An 18,610-nucleotide genomic window follows, 5' to 3' on the forward strand; every position below is an offset into this window, starting at 1 on the left:
AAGACATGAAGGTGAAATTTGGTCGGCTTCTTGATGTGTAAACAATCACTCTGAATTATTTTCTAATAGGTTTCTAATTTGAATGAAAATTCTAAGAGTATATCTGACAGCAGTTACTTTGAAATGTAATTTAACTGTTTGGGAAGTAGAGGATTTGATAGAATTTATTTAACAAATCTTTTTGCATCTATTTATAAAGAGTAAAGAGATAGTGAAATGAAGGAGAGGCCGAGTTCCCGCAGAGGTGTCACTGGAGGGCTGTGTGGGGTGTGTAAAGCACACTTGGAACTGTGAAGGAAAGGAACAGAAAATACTAACGTTAACATGTCGTTAGTGACCATGAGATACATTTTCATGTAACATTCGAAACCGAACCATGAAAGAGAACACAGTACTTGGAATATTGCTCTCATTCATTTCTCCCTCTCATTCTTTCCTTCCCTCGCCTTCTTCCTCGCTTGCTTGTAGCTCTAGCTTTTAAATCACCTTTAATTCCTTCTACTGTGTGCTCTTGGGAGGCCCTGCACTTTGAAAATACTTGACATTCAGGAAAATACACTTTATATGTTAAAAATCAATGGTGACACAATATTTACAACCCAAAGGCCAAACATTTGGAGTTTCTTTATAGAGAGTAAGTGCTCAGAGACCAGCTTTGTGCTACTAAGCTGTAGACATCAAAGAATAATAATACAGCAGTTTTCCACTCAATGGCCCGAACGGGTTGCAGACCAGTGAAGTGAAGTATCGAGCTGCCTCACAGATCTGGAATAGAGAGTGGTGTGGGAATCCTTATTTTATCTTAATTACTAAGGAGCCCTTTGTGTCTCAGAAGTCCCCATGTTTTCTTTCAAAACTTCTATCTGGAGAATGAGTTTATAGACTGTGTCCATAAAAGAATGACAATACTTTGAATTAGGTTTTAAGAAGATTCAAAGTGCAGCCAGAAGGGGGAATTCTTTAGCTAGTCCCGGCTATATTGCAGGGTTTCAAAGAAAGCATGTGGTAGGTCTGTGATTTAGTAGAAAGAAAAGAAAATGTTGTAATCGGGACTCCTCTGTCACCCAGCAAGTTTAATTTTCTTCTGCTAAGCACACATCCACACACACACACACACACACACACACACACAGCATTTATTAGCTCATTAGAAACTGCATTGTCTCTGGCCAAGAAATATCATTTGGTTTATACATTTGACCCCTCATTGTTATTAGTTGCTCTTTACTAAATCAGCAGAGAGAGGCTAGCAATAACTATTACTAAGCTAATAATAATTATCAGGCCCAAACATGGTTATTGATGGCTCCGGCATCCTTTCATATGTGTGTGCTCCCGGTAATACCGATGCGTGACTCCTGTTATTGGGCATGAACTTTCCGTGACCTATCATTTATCAACAGATGAAGTTCTGCCTAGCCTAATAGTTACATGACGTAACAGAGCTTTCTGGCGGTGAAAGGAATCCGCTTAAACCACTGATGTGCTAGGGTTTCACAGAGGGGATAGAGTGTTCATTCTCTTTACTTGTAAAAGAGACTTAGAGGGGGCTATCTGAGTACTTACTATAAAGTATTCACCTTGGAGAAAACTGTTGATGAAGCCAGACAGGACTGATAAAGGATCACTCTGTAAATGGCTCCAGGCCAGTGAAATAGGGAGGATTTAGGAAAAAGCAACCCCTTCAATGAGCAGAAATATAATTATCTGAGAAGGCATCTAGAGATTTTCTAGTACACACTCCATTTTCCTTTTAGTTTCTGGATGGTGAAGTTCATAGTCTCAAGGTCATACATCCTATTTATGCCTTTTCCCACCAAACTACAATGCCTTTCAGGGACAAAAGACAGGAAGGACACAAGTTATGATCGATGTCTTCAGGACATCTTAGATCACTGTCGGCAAAGCAGCACACTTTTAGGTCTTTCTCTGAAATCATAGTGAAATGTACTAACAAGGAGGTGGCTGGGTTGGGGTGCGATAAAGGACAAGTTTCTCAGGGATTCAGAGCCTACATCAACCACATACTAGGATCTTATGTCAGCCCCACCAGAGAATCCATTAGCTAGTGCGTCCTGCTTCGTGTGGGACAATGTCACAGGTGGTTCACCTACTGTGCTGGTGTGTTTGGAAAGAGTGCAATATCACCAGAAGATCCATTGAAAGTATGAAAACTGCATGTGTGTATATAGATAGTTCTTTAATTGGTGGCTGTAGCCACTGTGAACAAGGCCTTGCAATGTGTCCCTGGATGCTGGTGTTAGGTTATACTGCTGAACCTCTAGGAAGTTCATATCTCTGTAGGCATTGAACTTCATAGGGTCCTAGAGACAGCAAGCCAGAAGTATTTGTCTATGGGTAACCTTGCCTACTTGATGTATACAAGCAAGAAAGTAGCAGAGAATTCACAGGCTGCTGTACAGAAGACAAGGCATCTTTATCCTTGAGACTCATATTAAGGAATCTCCTGAAGGCATTTCTAAGGAATCTGAAGAGTTGGGAGAGAGGTACTGAAATATCCATCAACTAAAAGTCAGACTCTCCAACTATAGAACTATATTCATTTATTAAGGCTGCCATAAAAAACTGGGTAGCCTACACAACAGAAATGACTGTCTCACAGTTCTGGAGGCCGGACATCCCAAATCAAGGTGTTGGCAGTGTTGGTTCCTTCAGAGGAGTTTAAGGGAAGAATCTGTTCTAGGTCTCTCTTCTTGGCATGGGAGGGCCAGCTTTTAGCTGTGTCTCTCTCCATCACCTTTCCTCTATATACATCCGTTTCTGACCAAATTTATCTTTTTTTAACTTGAGATTAGAGTCTACTTTAATGACCAAATTTTAACTTGATTATCTCTTTGAAGACAACTCCAAATAAAGTCACATTCTAAGGTACTGGGGGTTATGATTCCAACATATATTTTTAAGGCACAATTCAGCCCATAGAGGGACCTTGTACTGATCTCTCTGAGATTCATGTCCATGGCTAATGATGGCCAGGAGCTGTGTTTCGATGTCAGAGAAATTCTTGAGTTCATGTGTGTGTACCAGCACTAGTTGATTTCTTTCTCAGCACAGGACTCATGGTCAGTCCACATTTTTCCAGTGGTTCAAGCACCTGCAAGCAAATCAATTTCCTTTTTTTTGAGAATTTTAACATTTATTTTTATATTTACCGTTTCTATAAATGGATTTCTTTAAAAGAATCACAAAATTGGCAACTCAGTATTTCCACATTCTAAAGCACATATTTCTTTAATTTTCTAAAAAGAAGCATGTACTACTTTGAAAATTACACACACAAGTGACTAGTAATAACTCCAATGTAGACTTATTCCTACTCATCCTGAACCACAACAGACTGTAGAAAGAACAGTTCCAATTCATCAACGTTGGTAATCAAATGGACATCCAAGGTCTTTGGCTCTGTTGCTGGTCTGACCAACATACCCTGGAGCTGACCACAGAGCCTGGTCTCCAGGACTTCTGAATCCCCTGAGAAAGGCCTAAACCGTCTCCCCAGTCAACTCTAACAGGTCTGGCCCTCTGGCCAATGGCTGCCCACTCCCTCTAGTGGCACTGTGTGTGTGTTTTAAGGATGGGGATGAAAGAAAGACTGCATCCTTAACTGTCAGCAGAGAGTCAGGCTAAAGGCAAACCTGGATTTAATGAAAAGGCAATGGCAGGGCAGAACTTTCTTTTTGAGACTTGCTGCTACTGACCTATAGTGAATATTATTATAAAGATATAAAGAGCCCAGCTGGTGTGGTTCAGTGGTTGAGCATAGACCCATGCACCAAGAGGTTGCCAATTCGATTCCCAGTCAGGGCACATGCCCAGGTTGTGGGCCCAATCCCTAGTGGGGGGCATGCAGGAGACGGCCAGTCTATCTTCTCTCTCATTGATGTTTCCATCCCTCTCTCCCTCTCCCTTCTTCTCTCTCTAAAAATCAATAAAAAAAAAAAAAAATACAAGGAACTTGGGAAGGAGGCAAAAAGTTGACAGTGGCAGATTGTCTCAAAATTCTTTGCTAGGCCAAAATAGAAAGACATGTACAAGCTACATTTAAATATAAATAAGAGACAACTAAGAATTTAGACCTTCAATGGTCTCTAGAATATTAAAATTCACCCTGAATTGATAAGGGTTCCTGAGAGAATTTGCAAGTCTTGTGGGTCTTCGAGATCCTGAGTACTGAAAGACAATGATAATCAATGATGTTAAAACCTCCATATTCTAATAACCTCCTTCAACTTGATCTACTAGGAAGCTGAAATTTACAATACCAGTCTGAAATGCTGCCTCAGTAAGTATCTCATCATCCTCAGTGCAGAAATGGTATGACCCAGACTGCTCATCCTTGCATACCAAAACCACTCCAAATATGGCAGATAAGGAATCATGACCACCAGGGAAAAGAGGAATAGTCTTCCATCATTTTTTCCCAAAGCTATCTGGGAGAACAGTATCACCAACCTCCTGCAGCCCAGGAAAAACTGCTCAATGGTGCAGAGCTGTCCATATGTACAAGTTCAGGTCCAGCCACTCAAAGGCAGGACCTTTCTCACAGAGCTACCCTGCCAGACCTCTTCCAAACAGCCTAGTGTCCAGCTCTGACCAGGCTGTGACTTCAGTCTCCCCTGAGAAGCCAATTAGGACAAATCTACTTTTAGAGGCCCCAGGAGAGGTTTCCTGGACTTGAGAGAGCAATTTTTTCCGCATAAAAACATTGGATTAAAAAAAAATAGAAGAGTTGTTGAGTCTAAATGTCATTTGTCAATACTTGATTAAATTTTAAGACTAAATACATCTTTTTTTTTGTTAACCCTCACCCAAGAATACTTTTCCATTGATTTTAGGTAGAGTAGGAGGGAGGGAGGGAAGGAGAGAGAGAAACACCGGCATGAGAGAGACACATCCATTGGCTGCCTCCTGCATGACCCCAACCAGGGCCAGGGATTGAAACTGCAACCCAGGTATGTGTCCTTGACTGGGAATCAAACCAAAGACCCTTCAGTCTGCGGGCTGATGCTCTAACCACTGAGCACCAGCCAAGGCTAGACACATCTTTTAACACTTAACCCATAGGAATGGAAGAGAGGTTAGATAGCATCACGAGATCAGGGGCTGGGGATACCCAAGGGAGCTGTGACCAGCCCCAAACAGACACCATCAATGGGTCACCACCCCCACATGCACGTGGGGAGGACCAAGGTGCATCTCCACACCTTCTAATGCTCGGATCCTGCTGGCCAGCCTAACTTCCTCCTTGGTACATTTTTGGGGCCCCAGTCTCCCTATTTTTATCCAGATTTCAACATCCAGGCCCTTGAAAAACTTTTTGAGAAATTGACTGTATTCTTTTTTTCAATGTACAACCGTTTCCCACTGCTTTATCCCTTTAGAAAATAAAATATGATGTATAATGAAACCAGGTCACGTAAGATGGGATTTAAGATGGGATTTAAATTTACTATAAACTCCCACAATCTATGTAGGAAGCACTGCTGGTAAGGGCACCTTTCGCAGCCACAAAAGCCCTTCAGTCTGCCGATGTCAGGCTAAAAACAAAGTCAAGTTTTCTTCCCTTATTAAAGTTCCTTCCCTTATTAAAAACAGCAGTTTGATTTTTGAAAGAATTTAGGTTTTGGGTGTACTTTCTTTTTACTCATTTCCTCAGTTTCTCTTGCTCCAATTTCCCCTGATCCTCCAGGAAGTTTAAGGTTATGATGTCTTGATGCAAAGTATTGTCCCCTCGAGCCCATGCTGGCTGTTGAGGTCACTGTGGAACAGACATGGAAACAACCAGCAGACAGTCGTTTATGTTTCTTAGCTCTTCATGCGGCACAGGTGTGAGCATGTGGAAAGCCTGTTCTCTACATAGATCTTTCTACAAATTCCAGGCCCCAAACAATCTCAGATTGGAGTCTGGGCAGGCAGGACGGGCTCATTTGCATATCCTCTGACATCATCCAGGATCTGGCAAAGACCAACCCAGCTGACATTCACAGCATACAGCACAAGGGTAGGAGTGACATTGGTGCATAATCTGGAGAGCAACTGCATGGAGAGGGACCTGACAGGGTGTCAGACGAGGTAAGGGATAAAACTATTTCAGCACTGGGGGCTGCAACTGGCCAAAGTAACCTAACACCACCAAGTCACAGAGAACTCTTACCACGTGGCTCTCTATTTCTTGGAGTTTTTCTAAATGCAAAGTCCGAATGGACGTACATCAGGTTATGTCCAGTAAATACAACTGGATTCTCCTTTTCTTCATCAACAAATTCCAAAGTATCTGCAAATTCTGCTGGGTAGAAACCTCTGTTTTGACTCTGGGCTTGCTTTCTGTGTAGAAGCCATCCATGTCTTCCACATCGTCGGGGTAAGACTGGGCATGGATTTAGTTCAGCCAGAACTGAACTGAACCATGGTGGAGAAGCACAAGTCCTTGGTCTGCCACCCAGCCCCTTGTGATGATAACAGGGGCCTCTCTTGTAGGAGCTGAACACATACTTTAGTATCTCAATGTAGTAGTTGTTTTTACAAGCAGATTTCCCAAAATATACCATTTTCTGTGATGTCCTGGGGGGCGGGCGGGTGTAAAAGGTGGTCTTACAGCTGGTTCTGTAATATTAAGTAAAGAAATGCAACCCGGAGAAGTCAATTCTGTCTGTCCCAGATCACATTCCAAATAGTCAACGCAGGAAATACTCTTTAACAATTGATTAATCAGGTATCTATTAAACAAAACAATAAAAATAAATGTTGACTTTCCAACGTCCTGAGACCAACCAACCAGAGTGACATCTACTTCCTCACAAGAGACGTTGACTAACTTCAGGGCTCAATGGGTTCTCTCCTTAAACGAAGGCCCTTTTGTTCTTTTTTCTAATGTCAAGGAGAAATAATCCGAGTTCTCTGGAAAGTGGGACTCTCTAAACGAGACCTGAATGGCGGCTCATGAACTTTACAGCAGAGGTCTTCAGATTTTCTAGCTTCACAATGGGACACAGAGGAGAAAAACTGTGCATCAACCAACACCTGTCACCGGGTTAAGATGAGCTTGGAGCAGGGCTCGGACTTCCTTTTTCACCTTCTTGCTTTTCTCGGGCACTGAGTCCCGAGCTGCCCTGACAGGGAGGCGGGGGTGCGCGTGGGTGGAGACAGCGCGTGGGAAGGCGGCCTCGGCTAGCAGCTAGCGGGGATCCAACGCCTGCACCTGGCCGCGAGGGCAAGTCCCAGGCCAGATCCCCTGCAAGGAAAACCCTGGCCCTGCGCCGGCAGCAGCTGCGCGGGCCGGCGGGTCCCAGGGGCACGATGGGGAGTCTCGGGGGCGGGGGCTCATCCGAGGTCAGGCTGGGGATCCGTCTGGGGCCCCCGTCTTGGGGCTCGGGCCGCCGCCTCGCGCGACTCCAGGCAGCCGCCCTCCCGCCGGGCCGCGCCGGCCGCCTGGGCCTCCGGCCACCGAGTGGGGATCCGGGCGGCGGCAGGGCCACGGCTGAGGATGGGCTCGGGCCGGGCTCGCGTCCCCGGGGAGCCCAGGAGCGCGCGTCGGCAGCTGCAGCCAGTCCGCCCTGCTGGCCTGCGGCCGCTGCAGCCCGGTGTCCTTGATCGAAGTGGACATGATCTCGTCTGTCTCCTCCTTTTCCCTCTTACCACCTCTTTCCCCTCCTTTCCCTCTCTTAATACATTCGCCTTGTATTCGCCTGATGTTTTTTGTTTATTGGTTCTCTGCCTCTCATATTTCTTCTCCCTTCGTAATCATCACTCATTTTTTACTACTTTGTTTCTGCATTTCCTAACATGACATTCTTTTTGTCTCCCATACGTGTTCCCTCTCATTTTGGCCTCCTTTCAATTAAATATTTTTTTGTCGTGGGTCTTAGAAAGGCTGAAGCAAAGACCTGAAAAAGGTTTAATCACTTTTGGCATCGGAGTGTAGACATTTTATTATTCTTTTAACTGGACTGCTGTTTGTCCCACGTGTTAACTATCCAGATGCTAACCTTACACCCTGTATAGATTTCCCTTAATAGACACGTTTTGCTGTTAATGGTTTGAAGACTTATTTGATGACTTTGAAAAAAAGCTGAGGAGTTTAGGAAGAAGGTGTTTTATTCTGAGACCTCACCTGAGTTCGCCCAACACTAGAGTTAGAGACTTAGAGACAATAGGCCTTTGTGGCTCCCAGAGTAAAGTCACCATCATGTGAAGATATTATTAGAACTAATTGCTGGACTTTTTCATCCATTAATTTCTCTGCCTTCTCCCCCTTTCAGCTCGTAAAGCTGGTGTACCATGATACATGGCTGGTAAATATTTAATTGCCATTCTCAAAAAGGTGTTTGCATTTTCACATCCCTCCTCCTCATGGAGATGAAAGGCAAGATGGGTAGCTTATGTGTGTGCGCGTCTGCGAGCATATACTCCGAGTATTTTCTTTAAATAAAAGATAATATATACCTTAGCTCTCCTGTAATGGAGACCTTCATCCTTTGCTTCTTAATGGGAGGTGCTGATGTGAAATGACCCCTGCTTTCCTAAACACACAGCAATCTAATTTGAACCTGCACGCCAATTACAGGCCTCTGTGGAGCAGTTTATGGTGAAACAGTCACGTCACAATAGGATTAGAACACTACACCCCGGGACCACAAGGGAAGCCAGCCCAGGAATAACTGCAGGTTTATTCCTCTAAATAATTGTATGTAAACAGCATTGATAGCCACCTTGGTGCCACCTTGGTATTGTTTCTATAAATCCTCCTTAGAAACAATCTAAAATGAATAGACAATGAGTCAGTAATGGCCTGTTAGTTCCCAACACAGGGTTGTACCACGAATCTGCTGAATGAAGACCCACTCACGGGATGGGTCCTAGATAAACATTCACAAATGGCTCAGTAGAAGGACTTTAAAGCAATAATCAGGTCAGATATTCTGAGAAATCACTGTGAATTGTGCCTCCTCCCTGATCTTTTCTTGCAAACATTAGCTTCAAAAGCTGGGCCATTTCAGTCCTCTGAGCAAATTTCCGCAGTCACACACTTTCCACACTCCCTTCAATTTCAGTAAGATTACATTGCAGGTCCCTAACAGTGCTGTCTGTCTCTGACTGACGTGAAGGAAGCTAAAACTGCCATGCTTTGATGACCAGGGCAGGTCTGAAAAAGAAGGTTTGGTGAGCAAAAGCCAAGCCACTGGAAGGGAATTAACCACTGGGTTATGCCATAGGGTTGAACTAATTATGTGATGTACAGCAGTTGATTGCAACATGGCGCCATGATAGGGTCAATCATATTCTCCTACAAATTAAAACCAAACAGTAAAATTGTGCCATTAAACTCTAAATAAGTGTTTGTTTCCTAATATTGTATAAAATCATTTATACCATACCTCACTTCTCAACTTTGATACACAGAAATAAAAGTAGAATATTTTCACTTGCTCTGCTGAATTATTTTATGTTTTATTTCATTTGGGTTATTTAACATACTCAAACAGTGTGTGTGTGTGTGTGTGTGTGTGTGTGTGTGTACGAATGGACCAAAGTATTTCGGTAAAATAAAACTATTCCATATTTGTTAGCGAGCTACATAAAACCAGTTTTATGTTACTTATTTAGTGTTGTTGGTTGAGTACAGAGTGTTTTTAATGCGAGAAGAACTTAAGGGCAAATAGACTATGTTGGAACAAACGACACCTTCCATATTCCCTAGGTGGTGTCATTTGGGTCTCTAGGAAGGTGAGCGATGGTGAAGCCTCTGCTCAGATTCAGATTAGTGCTGTCCTACCACCCAGGCCGGGAAATGAACAATATTCTTTCTCTCAGAAAAATGTTCGAGTGCTTTTATGTGCCGTCGTCTGGTGGAAAAAATGCAGGCTCTACCCCAAGGATCACTAGTGAAGAGTGAAGAGCATTTAGTTTATTCACATTAAAAACAAAAATGTGCCCAGCCAGTATGTCTCAGTGGTTGAGCATAGACCCATGAACCAACAGGTCACCGGTTGGATTCTGGTCAAGGCACATGCTCCAGTTGGGGACCAAATCCCCAGTGCGGGACATGCAGGAGGTGGCCAATCGATGTTCTCTCTCATCAATTTTTCTATCTCTCTCTCCCTACCTCTCTCTCTAAAAATCAATAAAGAAAAAAAATTTTGGAAAAAATAAAAAAACAACCCACAAATGTAAATGAAAAACTTAAGGGCAAAAAGACACTTGCAACTTGAAAGAAAAAGTAGAGTTTTGGCTAATGTGATAACTCAGCTTGAAACTTGTTAAGCTCCTTACTGCTCTATTTAGAAACGTGTGTCTAAGTCATCTCATGCTGCCATAACAAAATACCATAGAGTGAGTGGCTTAAAAAATAAAAATCAATTTTCTCAAAGATCTGGAGGCTTGACATCTGAGATCAGTGTGCCAGTATGGTCAGATTCTAGTGAGAACTACTTCTTGCTTTGCAGATTGCCAAATTCTCACTGGGTCGTCACGTGGTTTTCCTCAGCGCATGCGCAAGGACCAGGAGAGACAGACAGTCTTCTGTATAAGGCCATCAATCCTATTGGGTTAGGACCCTACCCTTATGACCTCATTTAACATTGATGGTCTCCTAAAGGACCTATTTCCAAATACAGTCACACGGGGGATTAGGGCTTCAACATATGGATTTTGGGGTGACACAATTCTGTCCATAGGAGTGTATTACTTATTTCAAAGTATAAGTAAAATTTATTTAAATAAATTTTCCAACTGTAGTCAATCGTTCGTGTATTTCAGAATAAGGAGACTATTGTGTCCTGGAAACAGCACTCAGTCGGAGGTAGAAGATGTGAGTTTGAGCTCTGAGCATTGCTCGAGCCAGCTGTTCGGTGTGAAGCTGGGAGTTCTCACCCAGCATGGCTAAAACGGACACCCAGTGCTCTCACAGTGTATGCTTCTCCTGGATGCAGACTCCTCTCCTCGGCTGCTGAGACAGAAAGCCTCTGTTCCAGGTCATTCCTCTTATTCCCGTGAGCCTTAGATTGGTTGCCATGTCCTGTGGGGGTGGACATGCGACAGGTCTCCCCCATCTACCACCCTTGCTTACCATTCCTATGATTTCTACTTGATCGCACATCAGTATCACCTCTGGCCAGGTGCTATGGAATGAGTGTCCTCTCAACATTTATGTGTTGAAATCCTAGTCCCCCATGTGATGGTATTAGGATCTGGGCCCTTTGGGAAATGATTCGGTCATGAGGGCAGAGCCTTTGTGAGTGGGGTTAGTTCCCTTATGAAAGAGAGTCCAGACGACTCTCTTGCCCCTTCTGCCACGTAAGGACACAGTAGGAAGAATGCTGCCTGTGCACAAGGAAGTCTGCCCCCACAAGACACCACATCTGCAAGTACCTTTATCTTGGACTTCCCAGCCTCCAGGACTGTGTGAAATAAAAATGTGTTGTTGAAGCCTCTAGGTCTATGGTATTTTGTTATAGCAGTTGCAATGGACTAAGACAAGTCAGTAATGGCTTTCCAACGTCCTTCGGCCAACTAATCTTTCCACAGCTCTGATGATGTTCTTTTCTATTCAAATATATTCTCCAGCTCCCCATTTACATGTAGGGTCAAGTCCAAACCAGACGTTCTGGATAATAGCTGTTCCCAACAAATATTCCTCAGTTGGATCTCACCACTCCTCCTCATTCTGTTATTACCTGGGGAATTGAACTCATTACCACTTGTACTCTGCCCTGGCCCCTCCCTGAAGTGTCTATGATTTACCATTGTTGAACTCTTTTCATTCTCGTCATTTAACATTGAACAAATATGTGTCAAACTCAGTTCCCGTCATTGTCTTGGGAGCCGAGGCTACAGGAGGGGATAAGATATGGTTCTGGCTTTCAGAGTTCACTGCCTAGTAAAATAAGGAGAGTCATGTAAACCAAGAGCTAAAATTTAATATGATAGATAAGAGCTCAAAACTGTAATGCTTGTCAGACCCATTTCTACATATCTGTATCTTACTTATCCAATTCTGGCTCACATGACAGCTAATCTTTTATTCCCTTCTCTTATTTCCACAGCACTGGCACTTTATCTGTGCCTTTCTTGTAGTCTTTATCACTTTCTCTCATATTTTAAATGCATGTGTTTTCATGTCTTGTTTTTCTCAATTAGAGTTTAAGCTTCTTGCAAGTAATATCCATTCCATATCAAGCTTTGTGTTCCCCATGGTGCTTGATGTAGCCTTTTATCTGGCATTCGTGAATGTGCTGACCAAATAATTCCTGAATTTGTGGACCCATAAGCTAAGTTAGTGGACCCTTTAAATAAAACCACTTCCCTCAAATAATTTTGAAATGTTTGTGATTTATTATGTTTTAGTTTATTAATTTAATTAATTAAAAGCCTGATTACAGGTTTAGGAACATGCATTTCAAAATTAATTCCAGAGGTTGAACATTACATACAAAATATGTGTAAGACACACTAATTATCACTAATATGTTTTAAGCATTTAAAAATAGTTTTTCTTATGGTACTTTGCTAAGTGCTCTGGAGAGTATATAAAAAAATCAGAAACTCTGGAGGCAAAGTCATATTCATTAAATATAAAAAAATTAGGAAATATAACTTTTAACAAATATTTCCAACATTAAAGAAATACAAGCCCCAGGAGTTTTTATAGTTTTTACTTGCAAATGTTATTCATTTTGTATTTTAAATTAGAATTTTCTTTTATAAAATCCATTGCAACAGGGTAAAAGGTTAATCTATACTCTAGGAAAAAATAGAAAATTATTGTTTATTACTAGTTTCACTAATATAATAATTGTAAATACAAATGCAGTGACTTGGCACTGTTATTTGCAGAGACTTGGCATTTATTCACACATTTCATTTCATTCAGGTTGTTGACATGACTTTTCATTACAACTCAACCAAGCAATAACCTATGTAATTGCCATAGCATTCATAAATCTGCCCTTAATCTCTTTAGCAGCCCCCCACCAAAGGGACATATATACTTAAGTTTGCTGCCCTGGCCAGTTTGACTCAGAGGTTGGAGCATCGGCCTATGGACCAGAGAGTCCTGGGTTCCGTTCCTGATAGGGGCACACACCAAAAAATAAATAAAAAAAATAATAAAGTTTGCAATTTACCACGTTATTATAAAACTATGACATGCAAAATTTAAAAAGTTGGAATTATAGAATATATTAAAACATATGAAAAACATCACCCATAGTCCAATTGTATAAAATATTTAAAATGTTGACATAATTTCTTCCAATCTTATATTTCTATACATTTTAAAAAATTACATGCCTTTTCCTTTTTTATTGTCTTTTCTTCCTTCAATATTTATTGGTGGTTTAACTATAGTACAGAATAGTAAGAGACGTGGATGCCTGGAACATGTTGTCAAGAAACCATACAATAGCCCTGCCGGTGTGACTCAGTGGTAGAGCTCCAACCCATGCACTAGAGGTTTCTGGTTTGATTCCCAGTCAGGGCACATGCCCAGGTTGCAGGCTGAGTGCCCAGTAGGGGGCATGCAGGAGGTGGCCAATTGATGTTCTCTCTCATTGATGTTTCTATCCCACTCTCTCTTTCCTCCTCTCTCTCTAAAAAAAATCAATAAAAAAAAGAAATTAATAAAAAAGAAACCATATAATGTGCTTCATTGGTCTTTCTCTCCCACCACTTAAAACTCTTGATGTTTTCCAGGCTTCTATGTTTGACAAACATTCATTCAGAGTAATATATAATCTAGACTCTGTACTGATTTCGAGATCTGGAATGATATAAACAATGTCTCTGCATTCAAGAATCATGAAGAACTGTCAAAAATAAAATGCTATGGTGGGCACTTGATTAAAGGTTGGCTTATGGTAGAGTAGGAACATAGAGGAAGAAATAATCAGATGTTTTTATTCCAGATTTTTTTTGTTTTTTGGTCTCAGGTGATCTGAAAAATCTCATCGCTTTTTCTAACTTCAAGCTGTTTTATCAACATTTACTTCCCACTTGAGCCAACATTAATGTGGGGAACAAATGAGAGACAATGATCTCAGTTAAAATATGCCAAGCCTTGCCCAGTCGGGGTGGCTCAGTAGTTGAGCATCGACCCACGCACCAAGAGGTCACCGATTCAATTACTGGTTAGGGCACATGCCCAGGTTGTAGGCCTGATCCCCAGTCGGGAGCATGCAGGAGGTAGCCAGTCGATGTTTCTATTTCTCTCTTCCTTTCCTTTCCTTGCTCTCTAAAATCAATTTTTTTAAAAAAATTAAAAAAAAAGAAAACTCTTCTTTAAAAAAAAAAATATATATATATATATATATATATATATATATATATATATGCCAAGCTTAGAATTTTAGACCAGTTTTTATTCCTTTTACCTTTACCACATGGCATCATTTTATTGCAGTGTTATTATTCTTGTTCTAATATTTATGAGACACAGTCAAGGAACAGAGCAGTCTAAATTATTAGGTAGCTGTTATCATCAAATAAAATATATTCCAAAAAAGCCAAAAATCATGGGCCTATTTCTCAAGGTGACATGATCATAGGACATAACATGCTCCCTCATGCTCAAGCACATGCTGAGTTCAATGAACTCAGGCCCCATACTCAGGTGCTGGAAAGACACAGATGCTTTTTGATGCAATAGACTTCTTAGAAATTACGATTCTTTCCTTGACAGAATGTTTGTCACACACTGTATCATTTATTTTCCTTCTGCCATTCTTATGAAAAGCTGTATCACAGTTTGAAGGCAGGTACAGTGCCTTGTTCATCATGGGCTCCTTGCATATCCCCGTACTAAGTGCCCCAAACCCAATATGTGTTTGTTGACTTGAGTTGAACCAACTGATATTGTTTTATCTAAATTTCTTTAATGTGATCCATGGTAAATTTTGGCAGTGTAAGTCTAAACATGAAACTGAAACCATTTCATTAAGAATCAGTGCAATATGATTTTTTTCAATCACTTGAAGAAGGAGGCTGTGCTCCTCATCGTTGCATTCCCAGTGACTAAAGTATTGCCAAGTGCACAGTGGGCACTTACTTAATGTTTATTGATCTGAATCAAACAAAATTGCATTTCTTCTGCTGGCCTGTAAAACAATCATTACTATCCATGTAGGCTTTGCCTCCTGTAGACTGTCTGCAGCTCTACACTGTTTAACCTCCTATTTTTAGAAAGAGGCAAACCATGTCACCATAAAGTCATTTCCTCAGTTTCCCCATATAAACTATCGCCATCAGCACAACTCTTTCCTTGTCTTGCCATCATTCTTGGAATTGGGATTTTAAATCATTTATTTTAAAGGGGGATGAAATATTTACCATGATAAGATTATTTTTGGAAATGAAGGAGACCCTTGCTTAGAAGGAGTTAAGCACACAAATGCAAACAGAAACATTTCTTAAACTGAACTTAACTGAAAGTCTCATCGATGAGCTGTAAGGGAATTTGAAACGTGGCATAATGAAATCACACCCCTGAGTTTCGCAGGAATGATTGCTGCACTGTAATATGTATTGTACTCAGATACTTAGATTAAAGATCTATCTTTATTTTTATTTTGTTATCAATTATGCATCTAGAAGAGAAATACTATTACTAATGGAACCATTGAAATAGATACCTAGAGGAGTGGATGGATCACTTTATTTCTTGTCAGGTTCTATATTAGGCTTTTCAAACCCCATTTGAGTATTTATCTACTATTGTTATTGTTGTAGAGTAGTGTACCTGGGGGAAATCTGTAAGGGGAATGAATTGGCCTGAATTCTATATCTGATTCTGCTTTTTCTTGCTGTATATTTTTATACAAGTAGTTTTATACCAATAACTATTCAAGTACATAACAGGAAAAGACCTCACTTTGATTTTTATGTCTACTTCATTAAAGATTTTGTATTTAGGTACAACTGACATATAACATTATATTAGTTGCAGGTATACAACATGACTTGATATCTGTTTATATTGCTAGATTACCACTACAATAAGTCTAGTTAACATCTCCATACATAGTTACAACTTTTTTCTTCTGATGAGGACTTTTAAGTCCTCCTGTCTTAGCAATTTTCAAATTGTACCTTTTGAACCCCCATCGTTAATTTTAAAGTAAAAACTGTCACGTTCTTTTTAATATGGGTATAATTTTACCTTTGAGTGAGCTATTGGGCTGGCCATATCATCCCCTTTTATAGACAAGAAAGTTGAGGTGCCTATTTACTCAAAGCATGAAAGCTACATAGTGACAGACGGGCATTGATGATTGGCTGCGGAACATTTGTAGTCAAGGTACTTTTCACTCACTTTGGAATTGAGCAACTTGAGATGTAGGAGAAGAGATAATACCTAACTTCAGAAAGGACTCAAGATTTGCTTTCTAAAGGAACATTTCAACTCCTGCAAAAGCAAATGAATGGAGGGAGGAGGGCTTGCTTGGGAGGGAAAGAGAGATACTAGGACAGTGTTTCTTAAAATGTGGTCTCGGACCAACAGAGTTACTGTCACCTGGCAATTGGTAAGAAATGCCAATTCTGTGTCCTCATTCCAGACCTACTAAGTCAGAAACCCTGGAGGGAGGGACCCAGAAAACTGCAATTTAATAAGCCTTCTGGGCGATTCTTATGCATGCCCATATTTAAGAAGTGCTGCTAGACTTAGGGAAACATCTTAGACCCTGTGAAAATCCTTTAGAATATCTTGTTCCCAGTCCTTTGTCAACCAGAGTAGAGGTCAGCTATGATGGAAACTACCACCTGTCAGGCCCAGATGTTGACCATGAGCAAACTGGGGCTCTGAGCACCAGTAGCCACCAATACAGTAGGACCAGCACAGAGCAGCCAGCCCTGGTGAGAAATGTGGGGTCACTGGAACTGTTCAGGTTGCACAACTTGAATATAGAGGCTACACTACACCACAATCAGGTTTGGGTTGGAAACTCTCTGGGATCCTATCTTTCTCATTTGTGCCTTCTGAAGCCTAGACAGGGACATGCGTCACCTGGGGTTCTTAGTGGTACAAATTCACCCAACTCATTCTAATCCAACTCCGCAGAGGGACCTGGGGAAACTTTGCTGCACCTCTTGGAGCTGTGATTTCTATGACTGTAAAGCCATAGGCCCACATGTGATGCTCCTGTGGCCTTTACAGCAGTGCCATTTGTGCCTTAGCATTGTTCTGTTTAATAAAGTCGTCCTCTTAATTGTGATGATACTCAGAATGTTTCCATGGGTCCCAATAAAGTTATTTTCACTTTGAATTAAACAACAACAAAAATACAGCTTGCAAATGTTTTTATATTTCTTACATTGGTATCATACAAAAGGGCTTATTCAGCATTTCTCTAGACCATTTGAATTAGAAATGAAGACTTCTGTTACTTTCTGTGTGAGGGTACTTAAGACAGAGTGGTTAACAGTTTGGTCACTGTCACCATAGGAAGCTGACAGTCAGGTAAGAGGGACCATCCTTCAGGAGTATTGACCCCAGAGAAGAGGAAGAGTGGCCAGGAAGAGATGTCTGACACAGATGAACATCAAAGAAACAGTTGGAGAAGAATTACGTTTGTATTCCTGAGATGGGCAACCCTTGAGTCCACTATGAACATAAGATGAGTAAGCTGAAGAATAGGATGATAGCCCTGGCCGGTTTGGCTCAGTGGTTGGAGCATCGGCCTACGGACCAGAGAGTCCCGGGTTCGGTTCCCACTAGGGGCATGTACCTAAAAAAAAAAAAAAAAAAAGAAAGAAAAAGAAAAAAAGAATAGGATCATAGAGTGACAACCTTCTTTCTGTTCTAACTTAATGACACCCAGATGTCTCAGACAAAAAAAAAAAAAAAACAGTAAGAAATCAGTAAAGAAGCCAGAATGTTGATGAGCCTGAAGGGCAGGTTAAAAGCAATGATGCTAGGTGACATGTGAGAAAAAGGCTGATTGAATTATAGTTCTTAAAGAAATAGTTTTATTATGAAATATGTTTGGGAAACACTCGTTGAAACAAACTATAACGGGACTGTTTCCTACAGGATTCCTCATCGTCCTTATAATTCTAAAATATTTTCTGACTCTTCAAGACAGACCTGTAGGATGTAGGGCTTTCTAAACTTACCTGGCCATGAGCCTATCCTATTGTAACGGAGCACCGACAGAGTACACTGTGAACATGCTACATAGCGCCAATGGAGAAGCATGAGACCGCAGGCTTTGTCCGGTGGGTGGCGGCTGGTTCTGAAGCTTCTGAAATTGACTTCTAAGGTCTTTTTTGATTCTTAAATTCTACAGATCTGAACAGGCTCCCCTCATCTCTCAGTCCAGAAAGTTGGCAAGTGATGAATGAAATACTTTAAGACCCTTGTTACAAAACATAGAAATTCATGGTGTGTGGTTTTTTGTTTTTATTTCCTCAAAATTTTAAAATATATTCTGAAGAGGAGGACATTGACACTATGGTGTTTGCTTACAAAGGAATTTCTCAATAAAAGGAGGGTGTACATACCAATACAAGCCATGAATTCAAATTGTCTGTAGGAAAAGAGCTGCAATCCTTAGGAACCTTGGGCTTTGTTCACAGCCGTCTTTTGCAGCTTTACCTG

General features: G+C 41.2%; 1 pseudogene; it reads right to left on the bottom strand.

The window, feature by feature from the left end:
- Positions 1-5,606: 5,606 nt before the first annotated feature.
- Positions 5,607-18,610, bottom strand: part of LOC118622340 — a 70,847-nt pseudogene continuing 57,843 nt past the window's right edge.

The sequence above is a fragment of the Molossus molossus genome, unplaced genomic scaffold (assembly GCF_014108415.1).
Source record: "Molossus molossus isolate mMolMol1 unplaced genomic scaffold, mMolMol1.p scaffold_m16_p_9, whole genome shotgun sequence".
Lineage (NCBI taxonomy): Eukaryota > Metazoa > Chordata > Mammalia > Chiroptera > Molossidae > Molossus > Molossus molossus.